At 39.4% G+C, this 18,119-nt stretch overlaps 1 protein-coding gene across 10 annotated transcripts in view; it reads left to right on the plus strand.

The window, feature by feature from the left end:
• The first annotated feature begins 1,001 nt into the window (after positions 1-1,001).
• megf11 (multiple EGF-like-domains 11) overlaps positions 1,002-18,119 on the plus strand; it is a 73,189-nt gene continuing 56,071 nt past the window's right edge. For 3 of the 10 annotated variants that reach the window (XM_005470675.4, XM_005470676.4, XM_019361640.2), the window contains exons 1-2: positions 1,004-1,259; positions 17,598-17,727. The gene's annotated coding sequence lies outside the window, so the exon portion shown is untranslated. Of the gene's footprint in view, positions 1,260-12,119; positions 12,150-17,597; positions 17,728-18,119 lie in introns of all 10 variants that reach the window. The other 7 variants (XM_005470678.4, XM_003440322.5, XM_013268696.3 and 4 more) reach the window with 4 other exon arrangements.

The raw sequence follows: 18,119 nt of genomic DNA on the forward strand, positions 1-18,119 counted from the left end.
GCTGAAAAAATATATTTTAGCATTTTTCTTTAAGAAAACCAACAAAAACAACACAATGATTGCACTGTGACTAATGTACATTTGTTCATCTCATGACTATTCATGTCAGGCGTGTGAGTGTTTAAGTTAGATGGACTCAATAAAGTGCTATAAGTCAAATATGACAAAGTTTGGCACATTTATGTATTTTTAGAAGTCTTCTTTAAACTTTGTTGGTAATAAAAGTATCAAGAGACTCATCCTTCAAAATGATGGCTATTATTTTTCAGTTAAAAAAAAATGCACAGCTTCTTTAAACAGTCTGCTCCTCTTAACACCTTCTAATTTCCCACTAAGCGGCACATCTCTCTAAACGTCAAAGTAAGAACTAGATCCAGGGTTTGGTTTGCAAATCTTCCATGTGAAAAAAATCCTTGGAAACATCAGGACTGCAAAGCGAGAAGTCGCTGTAAAAACTTAGCAAACTCCCTTAAATCTGTCACACACAGATGAGGATTTGTTAGTAAAGGTGGATTACGAACAATCATTTGAATATTTAAAAAGAAGGGGAAAAACATTCAGTCTTAAGTGACTTGATCTTTTTTTTCTCTATTTTCCCCTCTGGTTCACAGGAGAACTAAAGTGCGCATCCTTTCAGAAATAGGATCTAATTATAATAATTATGCTGTTCCAGGCAATTTGCTACTTTCACCACATACAATTTTAAATGTTGCATCCATGTATAGAAAGTAGCTTAGATGAAAGATGCTTTGGAGAATGAGAAAAAAAGTCTTTTAGGAATTTCTGAAAGAGATCCTACAGGTTGTAGGCTGTAACTGCTGAGGTTAGAGGGGAGATGTTTCCCAGGTTGCTCTAATAATATTATGGGATCATCCTCTCTGTAAGAACAAGCAAGTGTGTGTTTATGTGCGGAGAGGTGTAGGGCAGGATGATGGGGACTAGGTGGGTGGGGAGGAGGCCAGCATCAGCATCAGCGCCCATGACGTCACCAGAGTTTAAAGTGGGCCGCGCTTCACCCCGTGGAGGGGAGAGAGGAGAGGGAGGAAGCGGCGGCGGTTCCTCGCACCTGTCTCGTGCGCGTCGCCGAGTGTGAAAAAGCCCTGCGCTGACACAACTCCACAAACTACCTGCTCTCACCGATCCTACCTGAATGTTGACTTTCTGCTTTAACTAAATATGGAAGAGCTCGTTGCACGGTGGACCCTGTCAATTCTTTCGCCTTGAGGTCGATAACTTTCCAATTCAGCTTTCCCCGAACGGTGAGTTCAAATGCTTTTTTCACCCCCGACAAATCGGGCTCGATTTGTAAATGATGCTGCAGCAGGCGTGTCATCGGCACGCGCAGCATGTGTGGCGATAAACATGTTTCCAGATGTTTGTTAAAGCAGATTTGTTTTTATTAAAAAAGAAAGAGAGAAAGAGAGAGAAATACATTATTGTGTATTTTTGTTTTAACTGCTGGAGTGCCTCCGCAGTAACTTGCAGTCTGAGCGCGCTGCTGTTGGTTGCTGTGACAAATTGTGCTTTCCATTTAATTAGGCTATTGGCGAGTCTATCCCACGGAAATGTGCGCGCTGTGCCAAAGAAAAGGGCTGTATCATCCCGGAGAGTTTTCTAATCTGCTGCAGTCGCGAAGCCGAGTGTTTTTCTTTTATCGCATATACATTTTTTGTATGCCAATGTGCTCTGCCTTTTCAAACTAGTCTATTACTTTTGAAGATTGTCATTTTAAACGCTGTAATGCTTTGAATGCTAATGATTTAGATTTGTGTTGCCTTTTATTTGAACTACTGCAGTTTATGCTTTGTGGTGATGCTTTTTGCCTTGCCTGGAGTTAGTTTGCGTGTGTGCTGAATGTGATCTTTCATTCCCTGATTCCTTTTAAATGTTACACATTTAATATGAACACTAGTGTAAGTGGCCCCTGTGTAACTGCGATGTCACGACGTCCTTTTTTAAGCTTAAGAGACATTCGTAGAACCAGGATTTGAGATAATGGTCTGTCCTTCAAACTCAAGGATTAGGACTGATGAACATTTTGGCTGCACAGAATAGAAATGACATGCGGCGTGTTATGTCATTTTTTAACCACTAGATGACAACAAAGTGCAACGTAAAGCATCTGATTAAACTTGCATTAGCCTGTTACTCAATGAGCAGATCTGCACCATGGTTTAATCATGAAATCATTACTGCTGCTGATTTCCTTTGTGGAAGAATAAACAAAACCAAGAAGCCCGTCTGTAAAACATACAATTTTGATGATATCACTATCAGATACACAACACACAGACACACACACAGACATACACACACTGTAGCTACTGTTGTTTTGCCCTGCTGGCGCTGCATACATTGTTCCACATGCACAGCATGGGTTCTCTGCATTATAGCAATTTGTCATAAAGTCATTTATCAGGGATGCACCGTGACACTACAGCAGTGAAGGTTTAGTTTTTGAGCGAGATTTGGACGCTTGGTGTGTGCTGTTGTGTTTCCAGAAACTCTTGCTTGTTCATTGTAATCCCTTTCAAGACTCAACTTGATATTCACAGCTTCATTTGTGAGTATTCAAGGGCTACACAATTAGTTAAATCACACCGCAATTTTAATGTTCTGTGTTCATTTTGTTTTTTTGTTCTCCAGATAACTGGAGCGCATCAATAATTCACAGTGTCCTAACTCATGTTTAACTTGCAAATACTGTCTGCCTTTATATTTAGATCATCTGTTCCTTTGTCAAATCAGGTGTTATTCTGGACCACCATGACCTGTCAAAATATTAGAAAGCGTGGGCAAATATTGCTCTCATTTTCCTTTCTTTATGTCCACAGTTCAGTTTTAGGCTGTCAAACAAGTTGACAAAATCACCATATTCCTTTTTCATACCTGCCTATTGTCCCGTGAAAATGGAGTATCTTCAAATGTCAGGCCTTTCACAAATATAAAAAATGACCTTGTATTCAGCTTTGTGTCAATAAATCATGTAACACTGAATGGATAATAGCTTTTTAAGTGTTTATTTAGTTAAAGAATTCTTCACTTTGTCTGACAGGTTAGGGAATGATTTCATCTAATAATCACATTTACATTTTTCATGCTAATATTGCTGTGAATAACAATACCTAACTGTAGTATTTTTTTAGTCTTTTGTAGATAAATAATAAAAGAAACACAGTCATTGTCTTTTAGCAGTTCACTCAATCTGTCAGAGCATAGCAAGTACTTGGAAAAATGAGAGAAAAAGAGTATGTGTGTGTATATATATATATATATATATATATATATATATATATATATATATATATACATATGCTTCACAGAAATGGCTTTTCATATTAAAACATTGATGTCCAGAGTTAGGGCTGGTTAAAGCTGTGATTTTAAGCAACATTTTCCTCTAATGAGGGGTCATGGAGCCAGAAACCAAAGTAATACTCGGTTCAGCTTCAGTGGCTTCAGCTCTCAGTGGAGCCAAGGACGACATTTGCCGCTCAGACACCGTAAATTCTGATGTTGTTTACTGAGCAGATGCATATTTGTCTTATTTTGGGGGCTCACTTAAAGGATCACTGTGTCCGGGGCACCTAAGTGCCTCGTGCATTCGGTGGAGGTCTTTTTTTGCATGCATTTTACAGTCTAGTAAACCCTTTCAACTGGAAATCCCGATGTTTGGCTCAATCAATATGTTTAATTAGGGCTGATTAATGAAAGCAGATAGCTGTGGAAGGCTGACCAATTTCTCTCGTCGCAAGGAAAAAGAAAAAATTCATTCTATGGTGGTAATGTGATTTTTATATAGCAACTCACAGTATTCATTAAACCGAAAAAAAACTGTATGGATTAAGTATACATGTATAGTTTACATTTCCGTTTCTATAGACGGCCTAACAATTTTTTTCAGTAACTACATTTAAGATTTGACCAGCTGGGGGTTGAAACTCACACAGGCTCAATATAATCTCTTAAACACATGTGAATTAAGGGATTTGAAAACACTGCTTCGTGCATATGTTTAGAAATAGTTGTCCCCGCAGGCATAGACATAGACTGTTGGCAGTGTGAAATCTCTCCATTAGTGTATTGGGATTTGCAGAACTACAACTGCTGTGTACTGTTTGGGGGTTGGGTCTGGTTCAAAAGGGCAAATCCTAAAAAGTCGGCTCAGTCTTATAAATCTGACACTGATTTTGAAAACTGCATGTGGACACCTCAGCATAGTGCTATGTTTCAGGGCTTAGTTTCTTTTCGAATTTGCTGTAATGAACACTGTTTTCTGTCAGTCCCTCAGAAGTAACAGCTAGTATGACCTTTATTCTGCAAATTAAGCTGTTTTTGCTTTGCAATGACTGATAGATCTTATTATTTCAGCAAAAGTGCATTGAGCATTGAGCAAATACCCTGGAGCCATAGCAACTGCATTAACAAAAGTTAATGAAATATATGGAGGCAGGACCTAGACTTTGCTTTACTTTTGAAAGCTGTGGCATTTACATTTTGCGCCGAGTAGAGGGAGTGAAAACGGTTTATCCCTCAGCATACACCCACAACCTACCTCGTCTGTAGACATAAATTTGCAGTAGCCAATATTGTAGTGTTACCAGTAAAAATAGACACGTTTGTTACAGGTGATTTTCTTTTTTCTTTTTTTTTTGTTCATGAGCATTTGGCTTTTCTTGTGAGTGGGGATTATAAGGAAAAGTCACAGTTGTGCATGTTCTGCATCACAAAAAAGTTACGTAAGTGCAAAGTGATGCAAAATTTTAAAGGCCAATAAAACGGCGTCGCTAGCTGGCATTAAAAAATAAGAAGACATCTGCAATTTAGATTGAGCTACAATTCCACATTAGGTTTCCCAAGGGTCTGGCCATGTCTGCATCTGATTATCCTTGCATACATTTAATTAATAATTCGACAATGCACGGCATTGATGCCGGTCAGCCAGCATTCTGCAGGGAAATAGATTGGCTCTGCTTGATATCCAGCCACAGCCTCTTAGCAAGGAGCAGAAACGATGAGCTCAGGCAGATTTCAGATACACGAGCTCGTGCGGAGCTGCGTTAATCCCCCCTCCCTCAGGTGCAGTCTTCGGGAGGAACGCCGTGGACTACAGCTCACCACAGATAGTTGGCCAAGCTCTGATTAATGCACTCATCAGTTCTTTTCTTGTTGGTTTTAATGACAAGCATGTCCCTTGCGGGAATTTGGTGACTTTTTGCAAATACTGCTGATGCATCTGCTTGGATCTGCCGCTTTTCCCTTCCCCGTATTGTGTAGAGACCCCTGGTAGAACGCCCAAGTTTTTTGACATGACTAGGCTGTCAGTTACAGTGCAAGAGACCACATGACATATTTTCTACCAGAGATACAGGATACATGAGCTGAGGAAATGAACAGTGATAATATCTCAGCATGTTGGGATGTGTTGTGCTTTGCTGATAAGGCTATTATTCATTATTATGCCTTAGACAGCAGAAATCCACTCTCCATCTCAGGCATATGCTTTTCACACATAGTTTACTTACTGCTTACTAATTACTTTGGAGTTAAAAATGATTTAATCGCTTATGTAGACTGTAAAGAAGCCACAGATATTCACTAAGCTAATCTTTCCTTCTGAGAGCTCAGGCTGTTGAGCAGAAGTAGAAAAGTGAAATATTGGCTTGTCAGAAACATGATGAAATTTAATATTTAATTTGACAGCATCAAAAAGGTACCGATAGGCACTAGGAACGTTTTAAAATGAGTTAAAATAGATGTGATAGATTTCACAGAAGTCCCCAGAAATCTTAAGGAGAAGATGATTCATAACTGTGGTCAAAGAATAAGGCGGTTTGTAACGCCTGCTAAACAGAAAATCCTAACAACAGCCATTCATCTTAAAAAGGGCTTTAAAAAACTTAAATGTTCCCCAGCATATTTAATGTTGTGATTTTTGCATTGTTTCCTCAACCAAACAAATCGGGTCTGAGTCACAAATTTGACAAACAACCACAATTTATCACTCACATCACAGAATTGTAGTGTTGTGTCTCAGTAGGCTAAGTGAAATGGAAATTATTATTCACGTTTTATATTGTGCAGTAATTCAGCAACATGATCAATGGCTTATGATCATCATCCTGACAAATGCAGACAGAGTTGTGGTCGTGCCACATTTAGCTGCCCTTATGTGATTGATGATTAAAGCAGACAAATGATTCACTGTGCTCAACTGTCCATTAGTAGTATGATGCCTATTAGAGGGTGATATTTTGCCTCTGGCACCTTTCACACAGGGACCTCGTCACACTTTTTCTTTTTCTCTGTCTGTTGACAGGGATGTGTGTCAGAGTGTATATTTCTGAATAAGTAAATATAAGCTTATTTTTTATTTAAAAACAAAAAAAAATATGGCAATGTACAACACCTGACATACAACATATTGCTGTCACATCACTGCCACATGCTGTGCACCATCGTAGCAAATGTTTTAGATGCACCTCCTCTCGGCTTGTCTGATCAGTTCCAGTGAGAATACTTTGGAGCCTTTCCAATGTCTAGTGATGGATCTTTGTGTTATCAGTGAGACGCTTTGAGCCCTGTAACATAAAGCCCCAGCGCTTATTCAGCACCGCGTACCTTGCCTGTGATCAATGGCCAGCAGTCAGGACACTGAATGGAGCACAGATTGAACCACATCTGGGATTTGGATGCTGAATAACAGCCCACTCAACAGGGGTGACTCATGAATAATGCACCAGCCAGCTGAGTGTCCCATCTCCTTTGGCCCCTTACTGGTGATGCTTTTGCACTCAGACCTGTCCAGGGAGCAGAAGGTCAGTGCACAAACACTTGGCACCCCTAGCACCAGCATCAGGCATCCCTGCCCACCGCAACCATGTTATAATGGAGAGCATAATGGAATAGAGGCTGAAAGGAGCACGTAAGGGAGATGTAGCTTACATTTACAACAATGATCATTTTTTTATTAGGTTTTTATAGATTTTAGGAGCATTTTTATATACAACACAAAGCGGTGTGTGTTGAGATGGCACGCAAAACTGCAATTTAACAACCTTATGTTGTTTTTATTTCACTCAGGTCATGGAGACAGGCTATTTTACTTGACAGATGTCATAAATTAAAAACGAACAGGTTTGCAGTTCATAAAACAGTAAGTATATGTTGCTATATTGTTTTGCAACCTGTGCACTCTTTCTACATTTCACTGCACTATGATATTTACAGACTTTAGTGACAGACCGATTAATTGGTTGGCCTATGAATGCGGACACATCTGCATTGCAGGCAGAAAAGCTCATGTTGGTTGACCACAGCTGTAATATACGACACAATTATATTCTCGGGTTCTACACCGCAGGATGAGCTTTAACAGTGCGAACATCTCATGAATCAGATGATTTATACTGAATACATTTTAGTGCATTGTTTTCTCAGCCTAGCGGTTATATTCTGTTTCCCAGTTATTATTCAAACAGATTTCTAATGACTTTCATTGGCTTTGTGTATGCATTGGGTTTTATGGATTTGTTGCATTTTGACTTTATTTAACTCTGTCATATGACAAAAACAGGCTTCCTCATGTGTTCATTATGCAGGCTGAACACAGCCACACAAACGCCTCTCTTTTGTTCATTTTTTTTAATGTATTCAGTCTAAGTAGGCACATTTTGCTCAAGTGGTTTCAAGGACATTTAAAAGGTCATGACGGCAAAAATTGGGCGTACATCGTGCAAATCCAGTTGATGGAGCTCTCATTTCACCAAATGGAGATCACCTGGTTTGGATCCTTTGTGCACCGGTAGCCCATTTTCAGATTTAATAATCATGATGGTAAGTCATTCTTCATTTAGTCATTGACTAGTGATCCAGAAGGTCAACGTGCTGCACTATCAGAGAGAGCACACCACTGAGAGGGAAGTAGGAGGTGTAGCTTTTAACAGAAAGAGTTGATGTTTTATTCTGATTTTTTATTTTTTGGAAAAGAAGCATTAGTTAGAGTAGGCTAACTAATGCTTCTAAGTAAGCTGGTAATTTTTAAACCATCAGACTATATCACATCAGTGGTGATAAGTCACTCAAGTACACGCATGTAAGTCAGTTTTCAGGTACTTTTAGTTCCTGCTATACTTCGGCTCTGTGTACTTTTTAATAGTTTTACATTATTCTGACAGCAACTTTAATAATTCTGCCATTTTTTGATGAGCTACCACTTAGAAACTAGTGCTCGATTATCAAAATTTCAAATGCCTAAATTATTAGCACGTCCACTTAAGGGACATTCCCCCTCAAAATTCATCACTTCATTTCAGTGGCTGTTCATAGCTGTTTCGCATTTCACAGCAAATCAAAGATAATAGAATTGCAAAAGAAGAAATAAAACACATTTATGCATTATTATTTAGTTTTTAAGATGCTTTTACTCAAAATGTCAGGTGTTGGTAAAGTGTAAGTAAATTACAGGATTATTTCAGTTACGAAACAGAAAAAAGCAACTGATTTACCCACTCAAACAAAAAATAGTCCAATAAAACGCACAGTGAAAAGAGCAAAACTACACAGTTTTAAAAATATTGTTGCAAAGAACAGGAGGGTTATTTTTTGTCCAGATGCCATCCTCCTAAAATCATCAAGACTGCTTTGTTGATTGATTGTTCGATAATGATTTTGAACATATCCTGGCACTCATCTCAGTTTTTTTTATCCTTTGTAGCTGTTACAGCCACTAAGATGAGAAGTAATTAACTGGACTGTGAGGTGTTACAGTGGTAAAGTGAAGTTTGGTGATTCAGTATTAAGAATTTGCTCATACCGTAAGATAAAGTCACTGCAGAGCTGTTTCTTTTTAATTCACTTGAACTCTGACTACATTTTTTGACAGTACATTACTTCATGAAGTAGTTATTTGTATTCTGAACTTTTTCTTGCTTGTAAGTAAAGGGTTTGAGTAGTCCCTCTACTGCATTGCATGCATCAGTATAAAATGATACGTTTTCCCAAGTGTAATGTGAAGTCCTCTGATATCTCAGAGGATTGTCTGCACAGAAAGCAAAGTGCATCCACGCGCAGTGGCTTTTCTCTTCCTTGCTCCCCGCGTCTGCTTCACACACCACTTACCCTGCGACATTTGGGACGAGTTTCTCACTGCTTGGCTTCTCACATCTTGGACACTGACACAAAATAAATGAAGACACAAAGAAGACACAAGGTTCAGAGTTGGAAGGGGTTGGTGGCTGAGGTGTGAAACTATTGGGGTGTAAAATTGCCCTGGCAGCCGCACTGTTGTTTCAGCATTTCATGGTGAGCTGCTCAGCTAGACTTTACTTGACTTTTCTGCCTCCTTCTATCCACCTCCTTTTATTTGTGTTTCTGTCCACACTATACCTTTGCTTAATTTGTCCACAGCACTGTAGCTGTACAACTAAAATACAGTAATGAACAGTTGGCTTGGCTGGGCCGCCAGGCAGAGAGCAGCTGAATATTACAGTGGTTCAGTTTTGTTCTCCACTGGAGAATGATCCTGGTGAGAGAGCAGACGGTTCAACAGGCTAATATTCACACATTAATTTGCCCAAAGATGTCCAACTGTTCTCCAATAGATCTCATTACGTGCAATCAGTCACAGGCTGGCTAATTGTCTGTGTGGTGTAGGAAAGCTTTACTGGTGCATATAGGAATGACTGGTGCTTCCTCCTGGTGGCAGCAGGAGGCCATACCCAGGCTGTGAAGAGAGAACAGACGTGGTGCAGAGGGCACTGCAAAACATTTGGCTGTCAGTATGATGCCTAGGGTTTGTTATTAAAAGCATAGGGCGAAACACGGCAACTATTCTGAGCAGCAGGCAGAGCTATGTGACATCAGGCACATTGTTATTTTGCTTCATTAAGTGATGTTGTTTCACTAATTAGTTTTCTTGCCTAAAGCTGGTAATTGGTGACATGTTTATGACTGTATGTGCCATGCCTGTTATGTGAGGAACCCAAACATGATTAATTACCAAAAAAAAAAAAAAGTTTGACATTAGAATAAGCACAAGAAAAACGACGTTGTAATTGCTATATGTTGTACTCCATTATCTATATTAGTGCAGTGCCTGCTGTCAGACACATTTTAGCGTCAGCAGAGGCAGATGTCATAATCAGTGGAGATTTATTTAGAAACTGTGTTATCTGAATTGAGGACATCATTATGAAGAATGTCACATCATCTGTGCGGTCACAAATCAAGCAAAAGACCCTACGATGCAATCACATTGTGCCATACATTTGCATGTGACGATTATGCTTAGTATCAGAGGCGACGTGATGACTCTAACCTTCTAGAAGCTGTCCCTGCCACTCAGCAGCCATCCTCGTAATGCCTTCAAGCAATCTTTTACAAGACTAAGCCACCCAAGTCTCCCAATTTAGTGAGGCTAGACCCATAACTGCAATAGATGGGTCAATGAGATATAAAAAAAAACTCATATACAATCACCAGTCAAATTTTTTTTCAGCAGGTTCTATTATTACTATGCATGCAGAGTTTCACGGCATTACTGCCTCATTTACAGCCCAACACAGAGTGCCAACATGATCATCCAAGCAGAGCAAAGCATTAAGCCTAGATAAAAAATAGTTCATTTACCCATATCTTTACTATAATGAATAGACACACCTGCCACCACACAGCTAAAACTATCCTCAACCTCATCTATGTGTGTTTTCATTATAAAGCAGGTGATTGGCTCTTTGAAGGGAGCAGTGGAAAGCCGCTGTCTCCCATAGATTTTTTTATTCACCATCCTTTAAGTGCTACGTCTGCCTAAAAATCCGGAGAACAGGAGCACATAGCCAAAATCAAAGCACTTATCAAAAAACGGTCCCTAAACTGGTTTCTAGCAATACTGCCAGCAAATCTGAAATAAATCGATGAATAGAGATTCCTCGATCTGATAGTCACCAGTGCTTTGCTCAGTGGTGCAGTGGTTAGCACTGTCTCATAGCTAAGAAGGTTTTGGGCAAAAACCTGCGCACTGGGTTGTGCAGTGTCAGCCTTCTACAGCCTTCAGGTATTCTTGCATCAGCAAAGTTAGATATCACACTCATTGGAAGTTTATTCCAACTAACCATGTTATCAGAACTGTGACATTGTTATGAGGCCACAGAGGAGTGTGGCATAATCTGTGAGGTCACATATCAACCATAATGGCCTATTCCCACTGAACGCATCATTTGTCACATAAAATTATGGGCAAATTTAAACCTGCTGGAGCCAGCGAGACCCTCCCTGCATTCATCCTCTATGGAAGTGGGGTCCACTTTCAGGAGCATGTTTGTGAATAGTTTAAACTTGTGTCACCTCTGACCTGTGCGTCAGGTCAGAGGTGCCTAAACCCTAACGTCAGAACACTGCTCATCTACATGACCTCCCAGCTGTACACCTGCTAAGTATGATGTAGATTATTTGGTGAAATATGTGAAGGACAGACAGACAGGGGTTTTTTGATTTATTAGTGAGATTTGATGATTATGTTTACTCACATTAGTCTCACATTTTCTGCTCTTTCTTTGAACCACTTCTGAACAGATGGCTGGAGTGACTGCGCTGCTCTCCTCCCTTGTGAGTCTGATTTTAGATTCATAAAGCCAACGTTAGACTAGATTAGTTTCTCTGATGTCTATAAAGCAATTTCTCATTATTGCCCGTGGTTGAAAGTGGGATGGGAGTACACAGGACAGTGTTTGTCTGCTCCGACAGGCTGCGAAAAGTCTTTGTGCCCAGAGTGAAAGAAATAAAAGTATGAGGACAGGCTCCCTCCAACGGGCTGAGTCTGGTGTTGGCATGCCCTGCGGTAAGGCAAGGTTATTCAGATGAAAGATGGTGTTGAGATTAGTGAGCCCTGCCTGAGCGCATGGACGTCCAGCATTCCGCACTGCGTGATTTATGAGAACCATGATATCAGCAGTCGCCACATGAATAAACCATGTGGGCAGAATTAAGCTTCTGTTAAACGACGCACAGCATTTTCCCAGGTGCTTCACCAGCCAAAGTGAAATCACATTCGTGGATGTTGTCGTTGCTACATGAGAGTTTAAAAGCAGAGGCTGTTTTAATTTTTTCTCTCTCTTTCCCAGTAATTCCCATGGCTTCGGCAACACTGCCAGGTAATTGTTTTGAGCTTATTAATAGTTTGTAGAGCCCCTTGGCATGAAGGCTTGACGTAAGGCAACGTAACTAAGCTCTCATTATCTATTCAATACCAGAATAAATGCATGTATTGATATATTTAAACTGTCCTCCTGCAGCTAATGGTTCTTTCATTACAGTCATTTAGCGTGTCAGATACTCACCCCAAGATGAGCTCTTCAGATTGTGTGTTTTCTATAGGCTAAAATATTTGCTGGCATACAGTGAAACTGAAATCTTTAAGTTTCGATTTGAATTTCTCAGCTTGAATAACTGCATTAAAATTCTGAATTCAAATCACTTGATTGGACTTTTATGGTCAAAAATCTGGAACAAAAACAAGTTTCAACCATAAAAAACACAAAAAAGTTGAAAATGAAGCAATAGTGTAACAGTCCAATTAAATAATTAATAGCAATTAATGTAATTACTGGAAATCATTAAACTGGAGAAGCTACTTTGCACATAACAGTTTTTAATAGCTTTTTAAAACTAAAACAATAACATAAGCAACATCACGTTGGGGTTGAAAGTCACATATTTAACAGAAGGACTGCACTGCACACCCAGGATGTCAAGTCTGCAAGATGTGGGAGGGGTAGTAGTAAATGCCAGCAGTAAAGGGAAGTGCTTTTGATCCATACTAAGGAGTATATGTATAGTTATCCTCACTTATCGCTCTTTCTCCTAACTTGTTGTGCTTTGTGGAAGCACGAATATACTGCAGTACCATTTTAAACTTATGCTGAAATAATGTTTGGACAGATAATTTGTTATTTTCCTTATCTACATGTGGATTTGAAATCATAAAAAAGTCTGAAATAAAGTGAGAAACAAAAAACTCATTTGGGGACACGAATCAGGCTAATCTCAATAAGACTGATTGTGCCAATTTTTAAGATAAAGTCTGCTGAAAATAAAATGGCTGCTTTTGTCTATTTTCTGTTTTTTAAATATACTACTTCACCAGAGGCACAATGTACAGTGAGGTGCTGTGGCAGCAAGAAGCAGCACTTTTTCGTGGGAAACTACATACATATTAATGCATATTAATAATGGGAATATTGCACGTCTGTCTTCCTGTCCATCTTCACTCTCTGATTGAAAAATCTTATTCAAATGCCTATAGCTAAAGCAGGGGGAACTTCTTTTCTGGCCTGTATAAAATAATCTGAACACAGTATGCCCTCTGTCCTCACAAATGAGTTGAACTGCTAATGTCCATAACCATAACTAAGCAGTATTATGGCGAGTGTCCAGCCTGAGATTGAGAGATTGTGAAATTAATCCTTGGCTGGATCATGTCAAGCTGGCATTCCTAATCACTGAAGTGTAATAAATAGAGAAGTACCCTAGAGAGAGAGATCAGGTATAAGACATTGCTGCCTTGGCTCCTCTTCATCCTGTCAGCATTACTGAGATTCCCATAAATGCAGCGACAAACACTCTCTCGGGCTTTATGACTTCAGTACTCTTGCCATGCTAGTGCATGCACTTAGTCTCTTTAAAGTGATTTGTGTATAGAGAGGAACAGAACAAGTAATGTGAAGCAAAAAAAAAAACTAAGTAAAAATACAAAAATGTAAAAATAACCAGCATTCAAACATGTAATCAAGTCACTCCTGTCATTAGGAAACTATTCTTAAACATAAGGACTCATCATGTTGGTCCTGTTGGGAGTGAACTGCTATTATACTAATATTATTTGATATTATTAATAGGTATATGTTATGGGAAACAGTATTTTAGTCTCATGATTTGAGGCAGAGGCAATTGTGAAATAAAAAACTGTTAAATCTAGAGCGATTTAGGTCACAGACAAAAAATATGTAGAAAACATAAAGATGTCACAAGTTTTAGTCAGCAAAGTAACTACTACCTGTAGCACTTTATATATTAATAATGTCACACTCTGATGCCAATCATAGTCTAAAAAATATATATGTATTTATAAATAGCACACTAAGGAGGAGTAATGCTATATAAATGATGAATTAAGTGCTTACTAATACCTAAATAATGCTTAATAGTGTGACATTATTATAAAGTGCTACAAAAAGTATTTATAATAATTTAACTTTGAATATAATAGAGTATAAAGTAGCAAATGCTCAAAAATAAAGCACCAGTACCCTCAGATTATATTTACTATTGGTTCTCATCAGAACAGTATCATAAAGCTTTGAAATATACATTTTTTTTTAACTCATAAGCAGATTTTAGAACCTAGTTTTTGTAGTTTTGTTGTACCTGCAGAGAAACCATCTCTTTCTGGCCTCTTAACACATCAGACACTCAGGTATTTGGCTGAAACCAGGGGAACCAGAGCGTACAGTGTGCCACACTGTGGCCTCTGTAATGAGGCCTGACTCCTAATGACTCACAGCCCCCAGCAAGAGATAGAGGTGGCCAGCAGTGGGGCTTATCTCATTGGCACTCTGTGCTGCGTGGTTACTGCTGTAACCTTTAGATCACTTCAGATTAGGCTGCTGCGGGAATCCTTCAGTAGTTATTACAAAACAGATTGAGTGGCTGGAAGAATTCTCATAAAAGTTGTATACGAGCCCTCCGCTTGAAGTTGTGATAATAGGCTGATTGTGCAAAGACATGTTACAGGCTGAAGCTCGTGACTGATCGGCATTCTCTAACGCTGCCTCAGATAAGGCTGCGATGCCATTGTTTTTGTTGACTGCTTTTGATTATGTAAATTCACACGAGCTAGAGGAAACAGAGCATTGTGATAAATTTAGCACTAAGAGGGTCCTAAAAGCGGCAGGGGGTCCACAGAGTGGAGGTGAGCTAACTTGTGCTAGTCAGTCATGCCTGCTGAGCATCATTCATGGAAGAGTGCAGGAGCTGGTCAGCCAGGGGACAGGGTGGTTAATTGCACTGCACTTTAATAAGTCACACACTGAAGACACATGGCTTTAATCACGCAGACGTCCCCGCTGATAGGCAGTGCAAGGGACAAAGGTGGCTCCGTCTCATCGGACTTAATGTTTCTGCAGGCAGGTGTCCGATGTAAACTGCGGGTGTTCCTGTCAAGATTCAGAAGTCCATATAATCACGTACACACGCCTTCACCATACTCTGCCTCTTGTTCTTTGCACTCGTCTAACCTCGGTATCTAAATGATGTTGCTATTTCAGCTGTTTGTCACTGGGAGCAGCACAGCGGTGGGAAAGTTTCATTGTCACAGTAATCAAAGTGGTGACGAGCAGGAGTGAAATACATTTAGGTGGAGTGAGGTCTCTGGAGAGCATTTTGTTGGTGTAAACACTTTTCTTGTCAAAAAAGAGGGAATCTATTTTCAGGGATTTGAGCAGATACAGTGCGAAGTCATACAGGAGAGCCCCGAGTGATAACCGTCATACTCATCCAGCTTGTCTTTTATGCAGTGCTCTCTGTACGGAGAATCAGCAATGAAGAGCAGTTATTTCAACATTAATTAATGGGTGTGTTGCTTGCCCCCAAAAATGCATTCTAATGTTAAAATCCATGTTAAGGGAAACAGCAAACATGTGATCAGGCATTGCAAAATGTTAACTAGGTCTTTGTCCTTGACATTCACATTTTTAATGTCACTAAGCTGTTACTGACGCATGCTGCGCTGCACACATATATCTCACTGGAGGTAGATTTTGTCCAGATCTAACAGGATTTGCTAGGATTTGGAATTAAATCTCCACGTAGGGTTTGATTTCCAATCAAAATTGGCCACTGCGTTTTGTTCTGCCTTTGATGGTTAAAAAAACCTGATCTCACTTCAGTTATTTTTTTTTGCTGCAAAATGAGACTGTTATTTTTAATGTTGCCATAAGAGACAGTCAGTCTGATATCAGTCTGACAGCAACCGAATGGGATCAAGTTGGCTATTACATCCAATCTGTTTTTGATAATACAGCATGTAATTGTGATAAATCATCAAAAATCACACATCTGTTGTTTACATAGATGGAAACTCACAATTAATAGAAATGTACATTTAACTGTTACATTTGTGCACAGCAGCCTTCCTGTTCTATAGAAATATAACCGGACTACAACCAGCTGGCAGCCAGTTGAGCCGAGTCCCCTCAAGTTGGCTCATTGACAAAGACTCATTCAAACTGATGGCAACATGTTGGCTATCTGTCAGCATTTATAAATTAGAGATTAGTGATTATTTGCAAACCTTCAACAACGTCTCTGAGAGTGACTGCAGTCATCCCAAGTGAGACTGTGACTGTTTGCAGAAAGTTTGCCTCCTCTTAGCCGACCTTGTGATCAATAGTGTGCAACAGTTTGGTGAAAAAATTCAAAACAATCACAATGTAGTTTTCTTTTTTGTTCCTTTTATTGAAGATGCAAGGAGATTTCCATTCTATTTTTTACTTGTGCGACTGACCCATCAGCTTGCTCTGAATATGGGCGTAGCTTTGTCAAGCTGAGTGCACCCAGCTAATTTAATGTAAGCTTACTCAAGCCCGCTTGTTCTTAATATTCCCAGAGTATTTTAATTGATTTAATAAAATATCAATATTTGGTGTCTCTGTATCAATATAATATCACTAGACAAAATATTGCAATACTATGCTGTATTGATTATTTTTCCCCACAAACCTAATAATTACGGTGATAATTTTAACCCAATCAAATCAAGTAGTGGATAGTATTCTCTTGATGCTTGTTGTAATAACAGTGAGAGTGCATTGTTTTGTATTTGTTGACCGGCTGTATAATTGTGCTGCAAATTTAAAATTGCTTCAGACTAGCATAGATCTCTAAATGACTTAATGTTCAGCAGACGTAATAAGTGGATCTACAGTAATTCTTTAGTCTTCCCTCTCATCGCCGGGCCTTGGAAACTATTTACATGAATAAGAAATGATGTTAAAGTATTTATTAGGCCTTTATTTTGTTGTGGCTGTGTTTGCATCTTAATTTAGAATTCATAGCAAATGAAGGACGGAAAAATCTCAAACCTACACTCTGACCTTCCAGCGAAAGCCATGTAATGAGAAAAATGATAAACACATGAATGTTCTCCAAATTATTGCAATAAACCTTGTGTAGGCTTTGTTAATGATCACAGTTAATGTGATCTTGTCACATTGTGGACAAACCACTCACAGAGTTTGAAACGTGAAGAGAGTTCATTGTATTAGCCCCTCTTGAGTTAATGCAGGCTTTTATTCCTGTGGGTAAGTTAGTGTGGATGTGGATACCAGGTAGGTGGAAATGAGAACCGTGTGCTTGAATGTGGAGGCTGCGCAGCATAAACTGGCCTTTCAAGAGCAGCTTTTGTTGAACTATATGCCTGTTGAGACTCTTGATCCCATAAGAAATTTATGAGTTTGTGTGCATGCGTCCATGTGAGAGCGAGCAAGGAAGCATGTGTCTTCTGTGTGTCATCATAAGCTCATTATTTTTCTTCTCTCCCACAGATCTGCGACCTGTCATCACCTCACCCAGCAAGTGTATGTGAGCGCACTGGCACTTCTGTGTTTTTTTCTGCTTCCAGAGCCCCTTCAGCAGCCACCGAAAACACCCAGAGACCACAGGCTGCAAGATTAGGTGAGCTTTAGGCCACACGCCTCTGGCTATTAGATCTGTCACTGTCTCCTCATTTAAGGGCACTGTGGCACTTAATTTGCTTGCAGACCTCACTCTAAAGCTTACTAATAGTCATTGATTTGTTTAATCTTGCCACATATTTAGGATAATCCCAATTTTATTACCTCTTAGCCCCTTTCAGACTAGTGATTGAGAACAATAAAAAATAAAAAAATAAAAATATTGATCTTGTCCACAGTCATTCAGATTAAATGGCAGAGGAAGATGGTCTAATCAAAGAAACAATAAAAGCTTTCTGGTCTATCGAGCAGTGTCCCTGTAGTAGCGTATAACCCGACTGTTTCAGAGCAGGGCTTGAATATGAGAGCAGCTGTAGCCCATAACACATGTGT

The sequence above is a fragment of the Oreochromis niloticus genome, linkage group LG7 (assembly GCF_001858045.2).
Source record: "Oreochromis niloticus isolate F11D_XX linkage group LG7, O_niloticus_UMD_NMBU, whole genome shotgun sequence".
NCBI classification, from domain to species: Eukaryota; Metazoa; Chordata; class Actinopteri; order Cichliformes; family Cichlidae; genus Oreochromis; species Oreochromis niloticus.